The sequence below is a fragment of the Rhinolophus sinicus genome, chromosome 12 (assembly GCF_057876585.1).
Source record: "Rhinolophus sinicus isolate RSI-liver-muscle chromosome 12, RSI-T2T, whole genome shotgun sequence".
In the NCBI taxonomy this organism is placed as follows: Eukaryota; Metazoa; Chordata; class Mammalia; order Chiroptera; family Rhinolophidae; genus Rhinolophus; species Rhinolophus sinicus.
The window spans coordinates 33966629-33987355 of NC_142512.1; the positions used below are offsets into that span (position 1 = coordinate 33966629).

General features: G+C 39.2%; 1 long non-coding RNA gene and 1 pseudogene across 1 annotated transcript in view; both read right to left on the reverse strand.

The window, feature by feature from the left end:
- LOC148756536 (uncharacterized) overlaps positions 1 to 20727 on the reverse strand; it is a 267020-nt gene that overhangs the window by 103213 nt on the left and 143080 nt on the right. The window contains exon 2 of the long non-coding RNA XR_016018077.1: positions 9900 to 9959. This is a non-coding gene — a long non-coding RNA (uncharacterized LOC148756536). The remainder of the gene's footprint in view (positions 1 to 9899; positions 9960 to 20727) is intronic.
- On the reverse strand, positions 15312 to 16286 carry LOC141568999 (heterogeneous nuclear ribonucleoprotein A1-like; annotated as a pseudogene).

The following is a 20727-nucleotide window of genomic DNA, read 5'->3' on the forward strand; positions in this document are numbered from 1 at the left end:
CTGCATTCCAGCAAGCTCTGCCGGTAAATCTTAGACTCCTGAAGTTTCAGAACTCTTATTCTCTAGTTTCAGTTAAAAGAAATAACCTGAGAGATAACTGACAGGATGTGTATTGAATATCTTCTAGTTTCTTCAGCAAAGAGAGGCAGTTGACCTTCTCATGAGAACCTTACTCAGAAATCGGCTCTAAAAAGTATTTACCTGAGCCACTGTGTTCTCTAGAGAGGCCTGGACCATCAAGGAGGTCTGACTTCTTGCTTTCTTCTGTGAAATTAAAAAAAAAAAAAAAAAAAATGGTATTGTCCCTCATTCTGATCCAACAGCAAAAGGCAATTTATTCTTCCTTCTTACCTCTTCAGCTGAATGGAAATAATACCACACTTCTCAGGTTAGCTGGGCCTCTCTCGTCATTTACTTATGCCCAAGAGGCATTCATATGTACCGTTCAACAGCTGGCCTTGGATTTTATCTATGTTTACTCCCAGCAATCAAAACCCTGCTTGTTCAGCATCTTTATAATTTCTGTTTCCACCCAGACTGGCATGAGATTCTTCTCTACCTGCCACTTAGTAATAGTAGCCAGGCTGAATGACAAACAGTCCGCTCCCTAACCCTTCCTGAGCTGACAAGCTTTCATAATCGTTCCCCCTTGCTTCACACCTTTGCTAAAAGGTGAATACAGGTTGACACATCACTTCTTTTTTTTCTTTTCCTTTTTTTTTTTTTCCCCTCTCGAGCAGCTGTCAGGATGAACTTGTATTTTCTGTTTGTTTTACACATTCTGGTATAAAGCCCAGTAGAGCCCTTGCTTTCTGGATATCACACAATCCCCACACTTGGACTTTTCCTATTTCTTTTAAATACTGGTAAAATGGATACTAAAAGTGCCTCTCCATTTATTCTAATTCAAGTTTAAATTGAAGACCTTCAATGACTCCTTTAGTCTTTCAAGAGATTCACAATAAAGTCAGAAGTAACTGATTAAAGACTTCATGCTATTGTTGTCCTTTGTATTTATACTAACCAAACTTCATTATGTCATTGGGTTACCTGGATAGAACACACTTACATGATGGTGGACTACCAGCTTCCTGTTGATTAGGCTTTCCTACCAAGATGGAACTAAAGAACTTGGAATCATTTATGGGACAGGTGACTATATATTGGACTTAGTGTCAGGAGATGTCAGAAATGATACTCTGTAGCTAATAAGGATTTATACACTTCTAAATATTAATCTAGAATTAACTTTACTTAATCCATGCTAAGGATTAAAACTAGATTGTTTAAAAATAAGAATTTGAGTTTATTATTTAAATTAAAAATTATTTGTATGGAAAAGAGAAATGGTGAAAGGAGGTGAAGGGAGAAGGAAGGAAAAAAAAAAACAGGAAGAGGAAGAAAAGAAAGGTCAGAGTATAACTGAAAGTGCATTCACTTGGGGAGACATGGATACAGGGTTAAGTCTCGACTGACCAGTCCACCACTTGCGTAACGCTGAGTGAGCCCTTCAGTAGCATTGAGAGCATGTCACCCCCAAGGGTCTTGGTTTCCTTATCCTTAAAATATAAGGAATCACTTCTATTGGATTAATCAAAATGGTTGGTGACAAGAAACAAAAACAGAAACTATGTTAGCTAAGTTCAACAGCAGGGTCATGTATTGATGAGCTATTAGGGAACCCCGGAAACCTTAGGAGGATGGGGCAAAAAATGACCAGGGACCAAAGGAAGCCATGTGCAGCCATGATACTACCATGTAACACTTTTGTGGCGTGGTGGATGGCATGTTATTGCAGATTCTCTGCCATAGCCACTGCAAACAGTCTCTGCACCCCCTTTGAGTAACTCCCTCAAGACTCAAGTGTGTAGACAGGTGGACAAGCCTAGGTACTGTGGCTGAGCCTTAGTTTCTAGGGAACAAAGGAAAGTCCCACCTGACTTGCCAATTCCTAGACTTTATAGTGACAGTGACCCCTGCCTCCCTCCTAACTTTGCAGTCAGTCCCCAAAATGAAGAAGAGTATCTACATGCTGGGGGAACTGATATTACAAATTTCCATTACACTATAACACAGGTTATCAAAAAGAGAGCAGTATTAAAAGAAATATTTTGGTACAAGGACAAGATACCTAGTATGTGTTTGATACACATCATTCGCATTGTTCTTTTCCCTAGATACTCATTCACATTTTTACACATAGATTGAGGATTGCTATACGCATATTAACTATGAAAACACTGAGATAAATGTAGAGTTTTTGACCTACGCCACATAGTAAATGAAGGACAGAGCTAAGCAAAAGTTCTAGCTTCGGAGCAATGCAAAGGAGCAACATCAAGAAGAGAGAAAAATAAAAAATAAAAACATTTTTTTCCATTCAAGGACAGTAGAGAAGGAAGGGCCTTCTTTTCCACTGGATTCAGATTGAGGCTGAATTCTTTAATTTCGATCCCCAAGGTTTACTCAGTTGAGCCACAGATTTCTTGCAATGAATAGTATAGCAGGACAACAGAAAGAGAGGGTTAATATACAGGCATGGGTCCCTGACTGCTGAGTGGGCCAGTTTTGATTTAGAGATGTACTCGTAAATCCCCAAAGTTTATCTATTTCCTGATTCCCTTAGGTGTTCGGAGTTGATTGATACACCCCACCTCAACATACCATCACTGAAGAATGCTTTATTTTTTACCGGTATTGAAAAGGTCCATGTATCTTAAAGATAAAGTATGAAAGCAAAGAGAACGGGGGAATTGCTTACTTAACAGTTAGTTATTCATCCCTCTCGCAGGGCTTTACTGTACAATCATACATATAATTGAGTGCATTGTATTCTTTGTAATGTTACCCTAACGTAACAAATTTTGTGTCCATGTCAACCACACCGGGAACTATACATTAGAATATCCGTGCATGTATTAAACCATAGTCCTTCTCTGTTGAAAACTACAATATATCATACCTATTCTTTTCATACTAATAAGCTCTGAGAAGTGGTCAGCATTTCTTTGTTGGCATCTCTTCCCCTCTCTGCTAGGCGGTCACCCCTTTCTGTTCCAGAAAGCTCCCCTTCTCTTTTTGTTCCCTGCCAGGCTCTGGTGCTAGTCCACTACATCCTTCCAGGCGCTGCTGCAGATGTGCCAAGACTGTCAAGTGACCTACTGTTCGAAGGGACACTGTAGTCTTTCCCTAGATGCCGTTACTCCGTGGTCTCTCAAAGATACAGCTCCCCAGATGCGCCAGTGCCAGAAACACATTGGGAAGGAATCTGTGCTTCCTTTAGTTTTATTTTGTTCTGAGGATCCCAGAGGTACACTCCTTGTGCCCTAGTATACTATAATTCCTAGATAAACATGTCTTTCATTTTTTTGCGTTTTTTTTTCCTTATAACTAACTGCCTCTCCCCTGAGAAGCTTGCATTTGGAGACCTCAACTCAATGGATTTAAATTTTACTTACAACAGAGTATCCCAAATTGTTCCCTCCCCTCCAATTTCTACCACCTCCTGCACAGACTAAATATGCTCTTGATGAAAAGCCTTTTAACTGCCCCTTTCCTAATAGGACCTTTGATCCCTCATGCAAATACACATGTGACTAGACCACTGGAATTCCAGTGACAAACATGAATTACATTCACACCAAAACCCCTTTATATGCTACATCCCATAGTCCAATAAATGAGCATCTAATGACTCTGTTTCATCATAAGGATGCTTAGGGACTTTCAGGTTGTTTGTTTAGGTGACTCTCCATTACAACTCTATGTGAAGAAGCAGTTGCTTCATCATTTGGAAAGGACCCTTGGTGTAGTGCTGTCTGACAGAACTTTCCGAAGTGATGATGGAAATGTTCTTTTGCTCTGCAATTCGAAATAGCAGCTACGAGCCACATGTTATCACTGAGCACTTGCTACGTAGTCAGGATGATGAGGAACTCACATTTTAATTCTGCTTATTTTCATAACATTAAATTATTTAAATAACTACACATGGGTCGTGGTTACCACATTGGACAATACCTTTGAAGGCATGAGTAAGAGCAGAAAATTCTTATTCTTGGTTCCATTACATATAGATTGTAAATTTTAAAAAAAATATTTCTATGGAAGCAACTGTAAAGGATAAAACAAAATCCTTTAATGCTGGTAAGACACTGACGCCATTAAATTACAAATGAAAACAGGAAAGAAAAGAGTAAAGAATAAGGTTGCCAAAAACAGTGTTGACAACCCATAATTCAAACCATACATTGTCAGTGAAGCCAAAGAAGTGACTATTTGGGTTTAATGTCACTGCGCAAAGCATGAGACAATTAAGAGAAACTGTTTCAAGAAGTAAAATAATTTGATCTTGAAGTGTAATGGGTAGAAGTATTGCCTTGGCTGGCAGGCATCTATCTAATTTCCTGATTTTAATGTCTTAAATACAAGGCATGCAAGCACTAAAGCCAATTTTTAAGTAAACCCAGATTTTTTTTGATTTTTTTTTTTTTTTTTGCCCCTTGGCTATCAAGCACATTTAGAATAGAGAGAAGGAAAAAACAAAAACTGGTAAGCAAAGGTGACATGGACCACCCAGTGACATGAAGAGAAAGCCGGAGAACAATTAGGAAATACATAATCTCATAAAGGGAACCACTGCTTATCCTGGTGCAGAGAATTTTAACCTCGTCCTCAGTAAAACTGATTTGTTGGAATTATGCTAAATTCGGAGCTCCAGGTCACAGCACTCGGAAGTCTTGAGGTGGAGAGCCACGAGCAATTTCATGAGTGAAAACCAGGGTCCCTGACGTGTGCCTGGGACTTGAGCTTTGCTTCTGATGACTAACAAGGAGCTGTGCTCATTTTTCTTTTTATAAATTCTCTCGTTGCCACCCTAGTGGGTCTGTGATGTGATAAGGATTCGATGCGTGTGTGCCCGAAACTCATTAAGCCCTTACTAATGCGGATGTGGCAGGGAATAGTAGCAGCAGCACATTGTAAAGTGTTGTACGGAGAAGGGGCTGGCAATGAGGATGAAGAAGGGGCAGAGGCATCTAGACAGGTGGCTTTGCGTTGCCTGCTATGGTTCTTGTCGACTTGGTCTCCTTGCTTTTGCATCCCAAGGGACGGTGAGACTGTAAAGGTGGGATGCGTCCAATTCACAGCCCACGTGCAAGTCTTCAGAGGGCAACTGATGAGAGATATAAGTGCAAAGGAAGCAAAATACTCCAATCCTTGGAGAATAATGAAAACCAGTAGCCTTCATTTGGGGGCTAGACACACTGCTTAAAATATCTTTCTATCTCTGTATGTTGCATTTCAGTTTTAAATCAAATGAAACTTTACAATAGTTGTGGGACATACATAATACTAGGCAGCATGGTAGAGTGAAAACAGTTGCTTCAGAACCATGCAGACAGGGATTTGAACACAAGCTCAATAATTACTTGTTGAAAGTCCTTGAGAAATTGAAATTCTTTCACCTCAGTTTGCTCTGCCATAAAGTAGGACCGAAACACCTCCCTTACAGGCTTATTATGGGTGTTAAAAGATAAAGTATTAAAAGCATATCACTGGTCCAAACTAGGCACTGAACCAAGGTTAGTTTTTGTTTTTGATGTTGTTGTTTTTTCCCTGTCTGTGTTCTGGCCACCGTGCCCAAGCCCTAAGGAGATCAAGTTGTTTGAGACAAATGCATAATTTGTTTTCCTTGTTGGAGCTGTTGCCTGAAGTCCTGCCTCTTTGCTTACCCTGGTGAATCAAGCTATGACAATTTGAAGGAAAGTTGAAGGTCTCATTTATCAATTTCTTCTTAAGCTGGGAAGCTGGGACCAGCCCTAAGCAGCCAGCCCATACTAGCATTCCCCTGGCCCCTTCAGCTCAGTGGAGCCAAAAATGAAAAGCAAAGCAAAAGGCATCATCGCCAGCCCCAGGAAACAGTTAGTCAAGTCTCTCCAAACAGAAGGTATTCAACGGAAGCCTCTTCAAGTTTGTATAAAAATGCTCAGTGCTTCCTGCAAAGGGAGCAGTTCCATTCCTGGAGTGGAAACACCCTCTGTCCCCCCGAAGAAAAGAAAATACGTGTCTCATTCTCTGCCAACGGTTCTGTGTTATAAACAACACTCCCTGGGTTCCTGGTCTCCTCCTACTGCTGCCTGTGCTGGTCACATGTCCGTGGGTGCCCTCACAGTAATGGTGAGAGGGATAATTATGCTATCACCAGCATGTATGGTGACTGATTTCAGGACACTGGGATGGGTGATTTATATCACCCACAACTCTCTTATATTTCTATCTTCCAACAACTCTCCAATATATTTGTTTCTTGTCCATTCTACAAGGTGTCAAGTTGAGCTTTCCGTATGGTTAGAAAACTGGAAGAGCTGCAGCCCCGATCTCAATCTGAAATCCACATCTGTCTTCTTATCACACTGTCATTTTCAGCCATTCTACCAAGATTTTGGATTCTGGAAATCAGATTCCACAGTTGATGAGGTTGGAGTAAACAATAAGGAAGGGTGTGACTTCCTCAGAAAAAGATAAGGGGATATTATGGGATATACTAGAAGCAGAAAGAACTACCGTGTTTGCCCAAAAATAAGACCTACCTCAAAAATAAGCCCCAGTTAAGATCGTTAGCCAGACGGATGCATTTAGTATGTTATGACGATATTCTAGAAGAAGAGGACATGACTGTATGTGAATACATGTAGATTGTTGTACATGAAAAAATAAGGCATCCCCTGAAAATAAGCCCCAATGGAGCAAAAATTAATATAAGACTCGGTCTTATTTTCAGGGAAACACAGTAAAGAGTTTCTCACTGTCAGTGCAATCTTGAAACTGTCTTTTGTTCCCTCAGTGACTTTGTCCTTATCTATAAATATATAAAAATAGTTAATAATCTCTTCCCTATGTGCCACAGAAGTTTGTTGAAAGGATCTAATAAGACGTTTTAGATGAAAATGGTCTGAAAAGTATAAAGCCTTATGTAATATCGGTGCTGTGAAAATCAGACATTATTAAATTTTAATATCCCCCCTCCCCGGGGTGGAGGGAGAGACTCTCTAAGATCACCCACAGATCATATTAAATAGAAGTGTACATTTTTTTCTTGTTCTATTTTCATTCATAAGAACTCTATTTTGGCCATGAACTTGGAGGCTATTATAAGAAGACCATGGGCTGCGCAGTTTGACAAACTTGAATTTGTATGCCAGCTCCAACACTTACTTGTACTTCGCCACTCTAATTATTTACATAAACTATGTCTCATTTCCCTCAGTTCTATAATGAGGCGAATGCTACTCCGTTTTTCATAGGCTTTCTGTGAGGATTAATGAGATAGCCTGGCAAAATACCTAGCTTTGTACTGTGTATACAATAGACAGTCAATAGCTATAGTCTTTTTCCAGCCTTACTTACAGGTGACCTGGCAAGTCTGTGCTAAAGCTAGTGGACTGCTCCATGTTACAAAAGTAACTTTCATTCTTTAAATTCATGATTGCCATGTGAAAATCCATGCCATGGTAAATCTCCAGATACACAACGGAATTTTATTAAAAACACAGATAGGTTCCACTTGGGGGTTCTGATACTCTAAATCCGGGGTAGAGCCCAGGAATATGAATTTTTAACAGGTGTCCAAAGGAATTCTTTTAGGAAATCAGGTTTGAGAACCACGGTCTTCAATGATATGATGAGTAATCTTTTTACATTGATATGTTTGTAGTTCTTAATATAGCTCATATGGATTATACTTCAGAGAACAACATATCAATGTGTCACTGCATGGTTTGTAAATCACTGAAGGAATATTTTGAATCCATCATGCAAAAACTAGGCTTTGAGAATCAGTGTGAGTCAACAAAACTCAGCGTTACGTCTTGTTCCTTGAGGTCTTGGAGCCCAATTTGGTGAATAAGCCCCCGTCCACCTCTTTGTTGGGAAACCAAACTTCCTTGAGACACAGTAGGGTCTTGTTATTCCTATCACCAACTCCTCACCTGTACACATACATGCATGGTGACCTACTGGAACAGTGAAGGTCACTATGGAGATCATGACTGTTTTCTTAGTTGATTGACAGTTTCCACTTACACGTCGCTCCTTTGCTGTTGTGAGTTAAAGCAGTGAAAAACTGTACAAAACAATACTAAAGTTTCCTAAGTCTTGAAACGAAATGTGTCTCAAGTTGACATACTTAGCAGTTGAAGGGAAGGAAAGATTCACTTCAATTCCTCCTTTTTTTCTTTACTTTCACATCTTGTCTTCACTTTTTCTTTGCAGAATAACAGCATTTGATCAAAGATACAGGTTTGCATCTCTTTCACTGAAGTATTTTCCATGGCAGACTCCTGACTACCCTCATATTCTTGAGGATCTAAAAGACTGGCATGGCAGGAGAATTTTCCGGTATGATCTTGTATGAAACAAAACCTTTTTTGCAACTCAACAGAGAAGTTTCCTTTTTTGCCTAGTTCTCAGGAAGTTGGTAGGATGGCAAGGTAGGTGTGTTAGTTTCCTAGGGTTTCCATAACACAGTCACAAACAAGTGGCTTAGAACAACAGAAATGTATTCCTTCACAGGATTGGAATTCAGAACTACTGATTTTTATATGTTGACCCAGAAAAAGTTTCTGAGCATAATCATTAATTCGTTAATTTGAATGCTTTTTATTTTGGAATTTTTATGTTGAGAATAATGCTATCTGCACATAATGGCATTTTGTCTCTTCAATCCTTATCTTTTTTATTTCTTCACTTGTTCTTTTTCAATACTTAGGGCTTACATCAGAGTATGAAATAGCAGGGGGAGTAACAAGCACCACTGTCTTTTTCCTGACTTTAAGCAGAATTCATGTAAAGTTTTGCAATTAGGTAGATATTTGCTGCAGAGATTTTGCAGGAATAGGGTTCCAAGTTACATGTATTATTTAAGGTGATGCTTGTTGCTATAACAGAAAAACTGAAAAATATCAGTGATAGCACAATATGAGGCTCACTTATAGTTCATAGAAAGTGTTATTGGCAACAGGAACAAGGCTCTATGTACTTCACGGAGTTATTTGGGGACCTAAGTCACTGGAGAATTTGCCACTTTTAATCTTTAGTTTCCAAGGTTACTCTGGGCAGTGATGTCTAGCTGACAGGTACAGGAAGAGAGCGAGTCAAGAGTGAAAGGATTTTATAGGCTGGGTCTGAAAGTGGTATATATTTGACAGAACTCGGCTACATGGCCACACATAACTGCAATGGACGCAGGGAAATACCATTAAACTGAATGCCTAGGAAGAAGAAAAAATGAGTTTGTTTGTTCAATCTAAATGTGTCAAATCCGGATAGAGAGATTAAACAGATATAAAAGTTGTCTAGGTCTTTGTTTTAGATCAGCGAGGTCCTTTAAAAGCATAGACACAACATCATTTAGACTAGAATGGCTCAAAATCTGTTTTTAAATTTAATATAATTTTGAAACCCAATGTTTTGCATAACTGGAAGCAAAACTGCTTTGACTGAACTAAAGGCAAGAGATTGAATATAAGCTGTCCTGTGGTTGCTCCTAAAGCACCTGTGAAGAATCCTAAGGCACCACACAAAATAATGTGGAAAACATATCCTCAGTCACATTCTACTGTGACAATCCCTCCACATTTCTGCCATAGCGATATTTCCAAACTGTAAATCATGCAATATGACACTCTTTTTCAAATCTGTGGGGATTCCTGAGACCTTCAGGAGGAATTTCAAAATTCTTAGCACATATTGCAAAGTTCATTCCAGTTTGAATCTCTTCCAGCTTTCCATTCGTAAGCCCCTGCCATAATCCTACAAGCAAACAACCCTTGGACCCATCCTCAAGGAAGTAGTTGGGATTCTTAGAGCATAGAATGATTATTTGAGTTTCTGCGACTTACCAATTGTTTTCTCTCTGCTTGGAAAACTGTTCTCTACTGGGTCGGCCTGAATAATTTATTCTGTTTGGGAAAAAATTAAAAGGGAAAACTTGAGTATGTGTATTCTCTGTTTTTAAAGAGACTTTTGTATTGATTGCACAATAGTACTAATCTTAATATTATTTATTAAATACTAATCTTATAAATATTATTTGCATGTACAGATTATACATTCAAAATTCTTCCACGTTCCATAATATACGATACCAAATGACTTATTACTTGCAAGCAGTCACAATTGAGGAGGTGTTATTATTGCTAAAATAAACATAATGTTTCATTTTCAGCCTCCCAAGGAGGCTAAAAAATGTAGTAGGAGTCTCTTTCTGCCACTTACTAGTTTTGTGAAACTAAGAAAGTCACTTAACATCTTAAGCTTGTTTTCTCAATTATTAATTGTGTAATAATATGGTGCCCTGGGGATAGGGTATCTATTGCTTCCTTCTCATATTTCCACTGAGGGAAGGAACTTGGCATTTACTAGGAATGAGGGTAAATCACTGGAGAAACACTCCCATTTATTCTCTGCCTCCTCACTTATTTTTCCTTACAAAGGAGAGTCTGATCTGATTAGAAAATTTGGAGAAGTAAATGAGCCTTCCTGGTTCAGTCCCTTCTTCTGTCTTCACAGTCATCTTTTCTCCAGGAGACATACATTCTCGTGTGTGGTCTGCTACGCTGTAAACACAGTGGGGAGGGCATTGCTACTTTTGAGAGATTTCTTGGATTGTCCAGCTCATGCAGTAACAGAGAGAAGTTTGTTTACATTAAGTGAAGCATTCACTATCCCTTTCGGCTGCAAATATAAAGCTATATTATTTAGTAATCTCTACCAATAATAAAAATGATATTTTGTTTTCTACCAGCCCTCGTCCTGTGAACTATATCTCAACTGATTTTGAAATTGGGCAGAGGAAGAGAATATCGTTGATCAATTCCCCATCATGTAATTGTTGATCAATTACATGAGACGAGGAAGTATATGTGCCTAACACAGGGCACAGCACACACTCGGTACTCAATGAATGCTAGCTATTATTGTTGGACATAATTAGGCCACACTCAATACACATTCTTTAACAGCAGAACATTTTCATACTCCTGATGTGATAATGGAGATCAGTTTACGTTTACGCATTATGTTCATTTTAGCATTCATACTATCCCTTCAAGAAGGCATTGATTTCATGTTGTGATGACAACCTGTATTCGGAACTCGACAGGTCCCAGGTGCTTGGTGTCATATCGACAAAATATTACGACAGTAGACTCAGGGGTTTATTGACTTGTGGGCAATTTGGCATCATGGAGGACAAACAATCCATAAGACTCCACCTATGGGACAGGGTGTAATTAGGCTCATTTCTCCCTGAAACCACTATTTCAATATTTCTCCATCAGGACCTGCTTTTTCGAGTTGCCTTTGCATTTTATCACCTCTTCGTTTTATTCTTCGATTTTTATTTTTTCTGTTGTCCCAAACGTGAACATATTTCAATCATTCAATACTATGAACATCAAGTGCCTCTGGCAGTTATCACTTTTAAGCAGCCTCTCCTATCATCACCGTCAGGAGCAGTAAACTCATAAAAGGTGTCAAAATGATGGATGACTCTCTGCAGTGACCTTTGATGCCTCCAATGTACTGGGCTGTGTGGAGATGGAAAACGGGGAATTGCGGGTAAAGCAATCTAGAGCAAGAGGGATGCAGAATCACTCTGACCCAAAACTGAAAAGCCCTTTGTTTATAAAAACCAACTTCAAAAAAAATTATATATATATATATATATATATAGTCTTTATATACATATATTCTTTATATATTGTATATGTATATATTATATATGTATATTATATATACATATATGTATATATAATATACATATAATATATTCCATGCATACACACACACACAAGGTGCTAAAAAAAAGGTATGCACATTTTAAGAAAGGAAAAAAACTGTATTAAAATTATGCTGATGTTAACCACTTTGAGCCCCTCTTGTAATTGCAGAAGTTAAACATGACTTGTATTTATCTTTTGTTATCGGTATATATTGAGTATTACAATTTTAATACAGTATTTTTTTTCCTATCTTAAAATGTGTATACCTTTTTTTGGCACCCTTTGTATGAGAGAGAGAGACAGAGACAGAGACAGAGAGAGAAAATAAAACAGGTCATTTCTAGGTAGACATCATAACTTCATTTTGATGGTCCTTTATAGAAAAAAGGCATCATCCTCTGAGGCCAGGGTAACACATAGAAGGAAGAGAAGACTGGAAAGGAGCATCATTCTGGGCATCTCCCATGTAAAGGGCACGGTGCTTCTCATGGACTCACCATCATCACCCTAGGGCATGTGTATTATACCTCCCTTTGCTTTTTAACATTTGGTGATACTGAAGCACAGAAAACGTAAGCAACTTTCCCACCAGCAAATAGATGTCAGGAACAGAAGTCAAAACAATGTATCTCCTTCCCAAGACAGTGATGAGGACTGAATCAGTTAACATGTGTAAAGACCTAAAATGATTTCTAGCACACGGTCCATGTTCATTGAGTTATAGTTATTATGACTGTTCTACCACTGGCTGCAATGTTTGATGGAGAAGGCCTCAAATAGAGGGACCTATTACCATGATGTCTAGCAAACACCTAAGAAGAATCTACTCTGTGCCAGAAAATTAGTATCTGAGACAGGTTCCCTGCCCTCATGTAGTTTACAATATAGCAGGCAACATGAATGTTTTACAAGAAATCAAACAAATTCATAATTACACATGGGACCAATCTTTGGCTCAGATCTTCATTAGTATGCAAATAAACCCATATTAACATATACTCTCCTTGCTCACACGGGACCCTAAGCCCCTGACAAATCCCCTATCTCCTCCTAATATATCTGGGGATCTAAGGGCTATTCACTACTATTCTTGAACAACAGGAATGTGCTTATTGCTGCCACCTTCCTACCAGGTTTCCCTTACTTCTCCACCACATCCAGCAGTTGTGAAACCACTGATGTACCTGTTGTCACAAATCACTCACCTCATGGGCTACAGTCTCCCAGGGGCCTTCGAAGCTGCAGACCACTTTGTGACTATAATGATACAACATGACTCTGGTCCTAACGAGGCCAGAAACAAATCTGTTCTCTTCAGATTTGGTAAACATGCACCTTTCTTCTCTGAGACCAGCCAGGTCCCAAAGCCATACTATGACAGTGCTTATTTATGGTCCTCTTTTTGTGCTTCTTTATCCATCATTCCAGAACACTTGGCACTGGGATGTCCAGCACCCACTTATTGCCTAAGCCTGACCGAGAGCAGGCTTCCCAGGAAACATTCAGTGAATAAGTATGACGTTTAGGGAAAAGGTAGAAAATGAGAAATAGAGACATGTTTGGGACAGCTACAGCTGTGGATATGAACAGTCTCTTCAAATTCTTGTAAAAGTACAACTGCTGACTGACAGTAGGAAAAAGCTTGATTACCTATGGCTCTCCTAAGGACTTGCATGGTAAAAAGATTGGTTTGTACCATAAAAATGGAAATGTGGAGCTTCTTTATGGGTTTATAACCCCTAAAGCTATAGGGATATGTGAGAGGTTGTGACCTGCAATTGTAATTATGGTTGTCACCATCCTGTGAAAAAGAGGCCAGCCACTATAAATACTTCATGGCTGTAATGGTTTGGAAATGACTTTTAGAAGACCTATTCAAAGGGAAGGAAGTAGAATGCTAATTTAAAGAAAAAAAAAAAAAAAAGGAACATATTTTGTTTCAAATAAAATGAAGACGTACCCAATATCAACATGACTGTGTAATCTCAAAAATTATACTACGATTATCTGGTGGTTCTTAATGTTTTCAACTCTGAAAACAGCATGCCACTGTAATAAACTCACCTTGAGTTTGAGCCAAGACTAAAACTAATGCTAAATTCTAAGCTATAAGTCAAGTTCCTTTCCTGCCCTCCAAAGATTATAGTGTGAAATGTAAAACTGTAAAATTCTCAGATTACTTTATCAGGGCTCCTCTTCTGGCAGTTAACATTTTCTATTTTGTACTATATGTATTTCATCTGTCCTATTTAGATGTCGGCCACAGAGTTTAGCACAGAAGGGGGAAAAAGAGCTTTAGGAGTTAGTTCCATGCCTACCATATGCACAAACTTGTACAAGTTACTTATTCAGTTTGCTCGTTTGTCAACTAAGAAAAATGATACCTCATTATAGTGTGAGAACCAAATGGGCAAGCAATATATGTGAAAACAGGAAACATCATACCTGGCTTACAATAGGTATTTTTTTTAAATGTCTGTCCCCTTTATCTCATCTTTGCTCCCCTGAGGAAAATATGTGTATCTGATTCATGTTTGTAGCTATTGTGAAAACCAGCCCTGTGGCTTAGAAGTTTCTAACACCCAACAATATTTATAGATTGAAAAAAATAAAAGAAGAAATAAACTACTTTCTAAAATCCAAGAAAGGTTAAGGGGATTGGTATCGTTAGGATTTCTGAGGTTAAAAGCGCAGTTTAGAATTCATGGAATTTGGTTAGTTTTACTGCACGTGAAAATTTTGCATGAGAGCATTATTTATGAACTTCAGAGAAATTGATGCAACACTTGTTAAAAAAAATTAAATGCTCCCAAGTTTTATGAGCATTGTGTAGTGATCAATTTCCATTGGTTTAACGGAAAGAAAAAACTCAGCAAAAGGTGATAGCATCTTTTTTCAATACTCTGTGAACTAATTATGGTAATTTATCTCATAGCAAAATAAATTTAACACTTGAACAATTCAATTGCTTCAAACTATTCACCTCTACAGCTCAAAGAAGCATAGTTTTCTGGAAATATAATGTTTATATACACATGGGATGTTGGTCAATTATATAGGTGAAAACCATTCAAGTCAACTTGCAATATACACAGTTCAAATGTTATACTATCTGAAGACTTACTATGGGATATGGATTATTCAGTAGAAACTATATGCATATTTTAACAGCTTTTTGCAAGCATCTTTACTAGCATTTTATTTATTTATTTTTAAGACACATTTATTCAGCATCATGATCAGACTGTTACATTTAGTAATCAACAGCATGGATGCAAGGAAGAAAAAAAACTACACTAAAACCCTTTGTCGCAATGCTTTACACTTTCCACACAACAGAAACTAAAATAACCTCTTATACAATTAGTCACAAATACAGTCCTCGAGTTGTTTGCCCATACACATGAGTATTGTCTCAAACATGTCTTCTTTGTAGCAGCTAGGCCCTGCCACCACTGTGCTTGGCTGAGTTCACAAATCTGTTGTAACCTGTAGCTTCCCTGTTACTTCTCTGGCTCTCCTCTCCCACTAAGCTTTGTTTCCTGGCAGGAATTAAAATCCTCTGCCATAACCGCCGCTGCTACTGGAACCACCACAGCCACCTTGGTTTCGTGGTTTGGCAAAGTACTGGCCTCCACCACCATAGGGGCCAGAACTTCTGCCTCCAGTTTCCTCCTGTCATGGGTCCAAAACTTGAAGTTTGACTGTTGTAATTGTCAAAAATCACTGTAGCTTCCACCACCTCCAACATTGCTTCCATCGTTACCAAATCCATCATAGCCATGCCCACTGCCACCAAACCTTCCACCACCACGACTGCCACCAAAGCCACCTCAACCACTAAAGTTTCCTCCATGACCATTGTGGTCATTCCTACCCAAACCACCTCCTCGACCACCACTGAAGTTTCCAGAACAACTTAGACCTCTTTGGCTGGATGAAACACTAGCCACTTCCTGCTTAGACAGGGCTTTCCTTACATCACAGATGTGACCATTCACAGCACAGCATTTCTGAATGGCAGTCTTGTCTACAGAGTCACAGTCATCAAAGGCTACAGAAGCAGAGTCTCTCATCTTGTTACCGCCTCAGTCGGTCATGATGTCAGTCACCTCAATGTCCCCACACTGTTCAAATCCTCTCTTAGGTGATGCACTTCAGGGTCTTTAACACCACTGACAAACATCCTTTCCACAGTGAGTGGGCACCAGGTCTTTGAGAATCTTCTCTTGAGACAGCCCTCTCTGGTCCCACAGCTCTTCCCTCCACCTTGTGTGGCCTCGTGTTCATGGCTGCACCCACCACCTCCTCCGTGGCACAGGTGACAAACCCAAAGCCCCTGGAGTGCCTGGTGTATGGGTCTCTCATCGCCACACAGTCTGGGAGCGCTCCCCACTGCTCAGGATGGTTCCTCAGACTCTCATCGGTTGTTTCAAAGCTCAAACCTCCGAGGAAGAGCTTCTGCCACTGGTCAGGCTCTTTGGGAGACTCTGCCTTAGACATGATGACCACGGGAGGGGAGACTTTCACGATGCTCCCCAGAGGCGTCCATTTACATGAAGGAGTGATCTAATGAACGTATCTCTTTACTAGCATTTTAAATGAATTTTAGTTATTCACAATTTTATTACTACAAGGCATCTCATAAAACTTAAACTATTATGAATGTGAAGACATGTGCTTCTAGTTTGCTTATAGGAGGTCTGACTATTAAGTTTGCGAACTCATTCTAGAAAAAGTGCTACATACCTCATTGCTGAATATCACTACAGTCACCTTTGAAGTACTCCCCTTGGGGAGCTATGCACTGATGCCAGTGCCTAGTCCACCCTTCAAAGCAATTCTGGAACTCTTTTTTTGGAATGGCCATCAGAGCTGTCATATTACCCTTGATGTCCTGAATGTCATCCAAATGTCTTCCTTTCAGTATTTCCTTTATCTTTGGGTAAAGAAAGAAGTCATTGGGGACCAGATCAGGTGAGTAGGGAGGCTGTTCCAATACACTTATTTGTTTACTGGCTAAAAACTCCCTCACAGACAGTGCCATGTGAGCTGGTGCATTGTCATGATGCAAGAGCCATGAATTGTTGGCGAAAAGTTCAGGTCGTCTAACTTTTTCACGCAGCATTTTCAGCGCTTCCAAATAGTACACTTGGTTAACTCTTTGTGCAGTTGATACAAATTCATAATGAATAATTCCTCTGATATCAAAAAAGTGTAGCAACATTGTTGCAATAAGTTCACAAACTTAATTTTCCAACCTCATATACTAGAAAGACCATTGCATTCTAATGCTACTTATTTTTATTAGTAACACTGTATAAGACCAGTGAATAGTCAGTCAGAATAATTTATTAGACACCTTTTAGTCGAGGCGGGGCAGGTTTGCTCCTTCACAGCATACTATTTTATAGAATCTGCTTTCCTGTTTTGTACTATAAAGATAGTTACAGGCTGAGGGGTGTGTACAGTAATAATCTCCAGGTGCCAACGCAGAGTGTTTAACAGAAGGACGGAAAGTGTAAAATGAGATTCATCACTGGGCCCTATGCCCATTCTCTTCTGAGAGCTCTTGAAACGCTTGGTTCCTATAGTCATGTGTCTGACTGAAGTCCTCCTTGAGCTTTGAAAATTGAAGACAGAGAAGCATGTTGAAAGGCACATTCTTCTCTCTTTCTTCCCCTCCCCCAAGTCCATTTCATTTATTACTAGCTTCTAGAGGAAACCTCTCTCTGGGAGCACCCAGTCAAGGGGAGACAAAAGATAACCATGCTCCCTCTTTAAGAGACATGGGAATCAGACATTGGTGACTGTGTGAGCATCATTCAAAAACTGAAAACTGGTTCAGAGCACACAGGTCATTGAGAATGCCATGAAATTGTCCTCTGGTATTGGCTGAAGAAGGAACATAATAAAATAGAAAGGACATTTGAAAGTCAGACCCCCATTTGGCTAGACTTCGGGTTTTTTTGTGTTGTGTTTTTTTTTTGTTTTTTTTTTTTTGCAGGCATTTGAAAGGGGTGGGGGGGAGGGGGAAGGAAACCCTCCAAGGCAGAGAATGGAGCCAAAAAGAAGGCAGAAGGAAATTCCCAATCAGTAGCCACCTGTTACAGTGAATCCAGGATCAGAGATGTCAGAATCGTAATGGAAGTGGCAAGTTGCTGCCTTACATGTTGGAAGAGAGCTGGTATGAATGAACATGTGGAATTTCCTTTTTAAGCACAGCTTTCGATGGGCTTTTGTAGAAATCATCTGCAGCAAAGGCTGCATCAATAAAGAGTAGCTTGTTAAAAATGAATACTATGTTTGGAGTTGTTATGATTATATTAGTCAAAAATAATTAAAGAGAGTCTATTATATATGAAAATGAGGCAGTTATGTCAGTAATCTGTTTTAAGCATGGAAAACAGGCAGCTTTTAGCAATAATTACTATATTCTGGGAAGTGCTCTGCATAAATCAAGAGGCATATATCCCTGAAATCTTCCTCAACAGACGCATATACACATATACAGCTAATATGCAAATCACTGACATCTGTTGGGCACTAGGTACCCTGTTCTGAGTTTTCATGCATTTCAATCTCAATGCAGCCCTTTGAAGTACATTATCATCATCCAGTGAATGGTCAAAGCAGGAGTTTTATGTAGATGAATTTGCTCCAGGATATACATATACACATAGATACAGAATATCTATCTGTCTATCTATCTATCTATCTATCTATCTATCTATCTATCTATGAATACACACACACACACACACACACACGCACACACACAGAGCTGCAGATTGAATTCTCCAGAAGTAGGCAATGATGGAGTTCGGAATTCTAGATGTTTATTAGAAATCAATATCTGTAAAGGGAAAGAAAAGGAACTAGGATTAAGGAGAGGAAAAAGATCTATCCCACCTAAGGTCATGCCCACCAACACCTCTGCCAGATTGGCAAGAAACTCTGAAGCATAATAATGTCCCACATCTGGCCAAATAACTGAGCCTGCATACCCACATCTTGCTCAGTCACAGAATCTGGGTTGTTGCTGGAAGGGCATGACCTTAGGAGGGATAGATCTCTGCAGCTGAGGTAGATCCTGAAGGAACTGACAGCTGGAGGCTGCCTGCTGTATGCCCAATGAGTGGGCAACAAATTCTTCCTTGTAGAGGGATCTTGGAGACACATCTGATTATCTACACACACACACCCCCACACACACATACACATACTGGGTCTATGTAGACGTACTATGACATATTTCTATTTATAATTACACAAAATATCTGGTAGTGTTACATGTAATTTTGTTTTGTTTTGTTTTTAGTCTGCCTAGCATTTTGTCTTTTGGAAAACCACCTCTTCCCAAATTCATGGAGTTTTTAAAGGAGCTGACAATCAATTATGTGAGATAGAAAGTTAGTTAATATCAACATTGTTAGTACCTACAATGCACAAACTCCTGAAGCACACTGGTATCGAGTCTAATGCAGATGTCCCTGGGCACTGAGCACCCTTCTGGATTATTATTCAGGAACAAATATTTCCTTCTAGTTTCTCAAAATCATTCCTATTCAGTTGGCAGATGAGGAAAAAGAGAGTAGAGGACTGTTTGGTAGGTTTATGTAAATGAGGCTTGGGGAAGAGGGACTTTGTTTCTATTCCAAATGCCATTGACCAAAACTCAGTCACTTGTTCCCATCTAAGTGGAAGGGAAGCTTAGAAATATAATTTAGCAACATACCCCTCACCAAAGGGAAAAGGGCTTGGAGAAAATAGTGCTTTCTGCCCAAGCAGGGGGATTCAAACCTGAATGATGTAAGTGTCATATCTCCTGAATTAAAGTGCTTGGTCCAAGAAGTGAGAATATAACCCAATTAAGTCAAGCACCTGATTAATAGTGATCTCTCCTCAATTGCTAAGTTGAATATATGTGAAATTATAACACCTGGTGGCCATCATCCCCAGATACATGGAGGAATTACATCTGCATTAGGAGAGCAAGAGGCCAACATACAGGAGAAATTTAATGGAGACCTACAAAGAGACATCAGCAAAGTGACAAATATCTAGTGACATTGAGCCGCTGAACCCAACCATTTTGAAGACACCCTAGGCATCCCAGTTACATGAGTCAATAAATTGCCTTATATCCTGAAGCGAGTTTAATTAGGGTTTCAGTCATTTGTAAACATAAAAAACCTTTATATATGTACCTACCAAGGTTGTAATTTTAAGATGATTAGGTAGTGTATTGGTAACTTCTTACAGTCTTGCAAAATTCTAAAACAGAGAAAATCTTCTGCCAAAGTTGTCCTATCTTAAGGTAGGATGTGAAGACGCTAGGATTTATGTGTGAGAGGCCTTTTCTGCTCAGGTCAGAATTCAAGAATATTCAGGTTCAGATGAGCCAGTGCTTTGTGAAAGAGTTTACTGTTCTTCCCTTCCTTTAAGCTACTAAAAGCAGAGCAGGACAAAACATCGTGAGATATAAAATTGAGACCCAGAAAAAACAATGAAAAGTTTGGAAGGCTGAATGAACAATGATTTTTTTCAAATATCCCACACACCAGAGAAGTATTAATCTCCCTTACCATAAATGCCATTCATTGGAAAGCAAATTTGGTTAAGAAATCAGAATCCATTTGCTATTTCATTCCAATATATTATTTAATGTTGCCCGAAGACACAGGCTAACATGAGGTCTCAACTGAAATCTAGGCAGAAGGCTGGTTGCAATACCAAGGCCTATTGTTAAATCTAGATATCCTTAATATGGGGTGCAGATTAAAAAAGATCAACAAGATTTTTACTGTTTGTCACTTGCTAATAGGATGCCCATTAAACAATCTGAGGGACTACTGGAGTTTTGATTGACTGCTTTTGTGAGAGAAATCTCAGGACTGTTCAGCTGCCCAAGACAGTTTCCAAACTACAACCATAACATAAG